Below are 5313 nucleotides of genomic sequence, written 5' to 3'. Positions count from 1 at the left end.
CTCCTGAGGCCTTCAGCATCTCGGTGCTTCCGAGATTTTAAATTTCATGTAATTTTAAAAATGTAAAGCCAATGTCAATGTCACAATGTCAATCTGTCACAAGTCAAGTCAAAACAAAAAACTGACAAAGCTAATCCAAAGACAAGAACCTTACAGACAGAACCTTCTGCGTCAGATATGGTAAAATAGCTGCTGGGGTGCCCCAGGGCAGCATCTTGGGACCTGTGCTTTACTCTATCCTTGTATTCTGTATCCTTAAAGGATCATCCTCGCAACGTATGCTGATGACACGATTTTCCTAATCTGTTCTGACCTTACATCAACCAAACTTACTTAAACATTTTCTGCAGAAGGGTAAAGATATGGGACATCGCAATAAATGGCAAGAAAACAGGACATTTTTTATTTTCCCTTAAAACCAAATCAGAATCCCCGATCCGTCAACGGACAAAGAGCAGCTAATCTCTTGGACTGATGCTCGACCGAAAATTGACATTTAGACTCATCTCACCTTACTAAAAGGGGAAATTACAACTGCATACAGAAATCTGAAATGGCTAATAAGTAACGTGCCTGCTAGCCAAGGACACTAAAACATTGCTATGAAAACAGATCTTCTCCCCTATTTGCCACAATGCCATAGCAATCTGGTGGTCAATAGTTTCAGTTATCCAAACTAAAAAGGTGCAAACTCTTGAAAACAAGTAGTTTAGAAGAATTACCAATGCAAACAGATGCACCAGACAAAGAGTAATAAGGGAAAATATAATATTAAATCTTTTGAAGAAGTCTTTCATCAAGGCAGTAAACTATGCCAACTCCAATTCCGCCCATGAAAACCAACTTATTAAAGACCTGCTGCTTAGATCTCAAGCCCAGCAAGTAGATCGAGATATGTCAACCAACATGCAACTTATCTACAGCACAGGAACCTAACGAACCTACCTACAATTCCCTCTACACTGGAAAAGAGGAACAGGAAATAGTCTCAAAAATGAGATTTGACAGCAGACAAACTTTCCCCATTCTACTCCGAATTGAGGACGAGGAAAAGAAGGCAAGGGGAATTATAGCCGACGAGGAAAGGAGAAAAAACAAAAAAAATGAAAGAAGAAAAGCCCTGGAAGAGGGCCTGAGGAAGAGAGTCCTAGAATTAATGCTTGGCCAGCCTACTTCGGTCATTAAAATTAAAATCCTGACTGATAAACTAAAAACTGACAAAAAAAAAACATGATGAATTAAGCAAAGTAGGCACAATGTCACTTATCTGATACTCTTGCAGCGGATCGTTTGAATTGTCCTCTAATCCAGACGAATTCAGTAAAGGAAAAAACACAAGAAGGATTACCTAGTGGCGATAACATGGTGAAGCTAAGCCAATTTAGTTTGCAATTATGTGTAGTTGTAAACTTTCATAGTAGATTGAGTGGTGAGATCTTCGCTAAATTGTTGGCCGTTGGGACCCTGGTTGCAGCTATCTTACAGTCGGCATTGGGGGGTTTGTTGGCCAAATAATAAAGCCCTCACTCGAACATTAAGCCACATTGAATTTAATTTATAGTCCCGTGCCTATTACTTAGATGAGTAAGATTTATAATTTATGCAAAAAAAAATTATTAGAAAGAACGAAATTCTGAGAGCTTATGGGTGTATGCTGCCGCTATGCCAGAATATCTAATGGAAATGAGGTTACACTGATGGTATAGTAACCCGCCTCTGTACCCACGCTCCATGATTTACCTTTGGCACTATATGATAAATCCCTAATTTATGTGTTACTCTTTCAGCCTACCTTTCGCATTTTCACATAAGGAAAACTATATTTATTTATCCAAACATTATAACAATTTTATTCATTTAATAATAAGATAAAATATAGTATATAAGGTCATGTTGTCTAGTTGATAAAAGCAAAAAAAAAAAAAATTTGAATTTAATTTCAGTCAACTCTATTTCATTTAATTCTTTTTATCGTTAAGTAATTACGTTAACTGTAGGTCATTTATTCCATTTTTTGTTTCTTTGATTTTTAACTTTAATTGAATTTATTTAATACTTTATTTAATTTGTTTTCTTTCCTAATTAATGTTTTTTATTTTCTTATTTCTTACTTAAATTTTGGTAATTTTGTTTAATTTTATCTTTTAATTCTGTTTCACTAATTTAATTTAACTAAACTTTTGTTTAATGTAACATTAATTTTCTTGTCTTTCACTTTTAATTTTCTCCTGTCAATTCTTTAATTTCCTTTATGTAGGTATTGTTAAATTTAATATAATTTATATTAAGTATGTATGGATTTCTTTATATATGTTCACGTAAGCAAGTGTAAATAAAAAGAAAATAATATAATTATATAATAATATAATAATTACTCAAATACATCCTATGGGCCCAGAGAAATTGTTGTTGGGATTCAATTATAATAATTTAATTGATTAAAAAATTTACACTTGTGCACATATACATTATATAAACCCATGTAAGGTATATTACCAAATAAAATGCCTTGCCTCCCACAAAATAATAACTAATAAAAGTAATGAGTGGCAGTCGCCCACAAAAATTAGCAGTGCCAGAACTAAAAATAAAAATAATCAACAAAAAAAAAATGAATAGAAATGTAAATCAAAAGTATGAAAATTTAAATTAAAGTCCGGTTAATCTAATTATTTGTTTGGTTCCTTCTTGTTCTCATTTGCTGTTGTTAATGCACTTCTGGGTTTCTTTTTTTCCTTTTTTTCTCTGAATTAGATTTTTTTGTATCTTGTTAAGTCCTAATTAATTTATAATGTGGAACTGTGTGGAACATTGTAAGTTTGGGCATCACTGTGGTTATAATTATAGTTGCTCTGCAGTTGAACTGGTATATATAGTTATATATGCTTGGGTGTATATTTATATAGAGTATCGATGCAAGTGTAAGATGTAGATGTAGAGTATAGATGCAGAGGTTATATTTATTTTTCCTTCTCCTCATTTTGGCAGGGCGAGTCCAGGAGGTTATGCGTTTGCTGCTCGACAAGGTTTTTTAGTTTTCCACAAGGAAGGTGTGGAGATCTGCCGAGTATGCAGTTCTTTTTCTGCATAGAACCCTGATCTAAGTCACTGTTGATCTAAGTCTGCCCTATCCGCAGAGACGTGCACTCTAATAGCCGGGGTGCTCCGCTGCCCGTGGACGCTAGATTTGACTCCTATATTTAAAAAATGTTACACATCACTTTTCGAACTTTAACTTGACTTTTTTTTATTTTTACAAACCCACGTTTTTCTTGAAGATAATAGAAGATAATTTTTTTCGCAGACTGCACTGCTGATCATTGCGACGCTCAAAAGAGAAAAGAACTCCATGAGGAAGTAAGTGCCTCTCGAGCAGTGCAAAGCTACCATGCACTTTAAGCTCTAATTGTAAAGCTTAAATTAGAGTTGCATTAGATCAGCTGATAATGTCTCCGAATTAACGAGATAGTAACCGTTTTCAAATTGTGTTATCTTTCCTCGAAAATTCAAATTCAAATGCATCGTTTATTTTGGAGTTAAACGTCTTTCAACAAAATCGTTTTTTTTTTTTTTTCTTTTTGTAATACAATTGGAAGGGCTGTACATTACATTTGTCCTGACAATGCCACTTCTTTAATAAACTCCAGCTGTACATTTGGAGTATCGTATTCCTACCATTACACTCAATAGCAAGCACCCTTCGCGGTAGAAAAGGAGCCCGTCTCCTTCGATCGATGGCGATTCTTCTCCGGCGCTCACGCGACTGTTGACTGGACGCCATAGCCGACTCAAAAAGATGCCCACTTTGCGTTTTTATAAAATTATTAAACAATCCAGATTGGACTTGTCCATCAAAAGATTGTCCCTCGGTGAACCCTGTTCACGGATCTGCTGCTCGAGTAATCCCCTAAAAAAGGGGAAAATAAATTAATATTTAAGCACAAGAATTAAGGATATCAAGGATATAACAAATTAATGATCATTTAAAAACTTAATGTTTTTGACTAATCCGTGCACACCGTGGGATCATCCTGTTCCTGCTACAGCAGATTGAAAATCTTCCACAACAGCGTATTCCTCGCAGCAAAATGACAGTTACAAACCTCCTCCATGCCAAGTCTTCCCTCGTCACCGCTGACCGTTTCGCTGACCGATGTTGGAAGCTGTCAATTTGCGCACTCCATATTCGTCCATTTTTCCCTTAATAAGTCGTCCAGGGGCATTCAAATTGCGTCTCAATCAGGGCAACGTCTACCCCCATTCCTCGCCAACTATTTGAATCTCGATAGCCGTCTTCATGCCACACAGCCCTTCCTAAACAATACTAAAAGCCGCACGGGGCTGCTGCACACCGAAATGTACTTCTTTTCTGCGGCACGAATTGCATCTCTGCAAACGGCAGATAGGTCGGCAAAAAGACGCAACAAAGGGTTCTTTCGGCAATAGACATCCTCCAAATAGGTTGATAATTGGCCCTGAAAACAGAAATTGATTGTAATAAACTCAAATTTAACGACAAAGTTGAAAAATATTAGGAATAATAATACCAAAATATATAAAGCAAAAAACAATACCGCTTAATAGAGGGATTTCCACCACGAACATACTTACCTTCAATGCTGGCGCGATTCAAAATGTTGCAAGTGGCGACTGGTACAAATCGAGTCCAAAAAGTCCAAACACTCACTAGCGATGACTCCTGAGGCCTTCAGCATCTCGGTGCTTCCGAGATTTTAAATTTCATGTAATTTTAAAAATGTAAAGCCAATGTCAATGTCACAATGTCAATCTGTCACAAGTCAAGTCAAAACAAAAAACTGACAAAGCTAATCCAAAGACAAGAACCTTACAGACAGAACCTTCTGCGTCAGATATGGTAAAATAGCTGCTGGGGTGCCCCAGGGCAGCATCTTGGGCCCTGTGCTTTACTCTATCCTTGTATTCTGTATCCTTAAAGGATCATCCTCGCAACGTATGCTGATGACACGATTTTCCTAATCTGTTCTGACCTTACATCAACCAAACTTACTTAAACATTTTCTGCAGAAGGGTAAAGATATGGGACATCGCAATAAATGGCAAGAAAACAGGACATTTTTTATTTTCCCTTAAAACCAAATCAGAATCCCCGATCCGTCAACGGACAAAGAGCAGCTAATCTCTTGGACTGATGCTCGACCGAAAATTGACATTTAGACTCATCTCACCTTACTAAAAGGGGAAATTACAACTGCATACAGAAATCTGAAATGGCTAATAAGTAACGTGCCTGCTAGCCAAGGACACTAAAACATTGCTATGAAAACAGATCTT

The sequence above is a fragment of the Drosophila erecta genome, unplaced genomic scaffold (genome assembly GCF_003286155.1).
Source record: "Drosophila erecta strain 14021-0224.00,06,07 unplaced genomic scaffold, DereRS2 tig00000382-arrow-arrow-pilon, whole genome shotgun sequence".
Classification (NCBI taxonomy): Eukaryota; Metazoa; Arthropoda; class Insecta; order Diptera; family Drosophilidae; genus Drosophila; species Drosophila erecta.
This window is presented reverse-complemented; position numbering follows the sequence as displayed.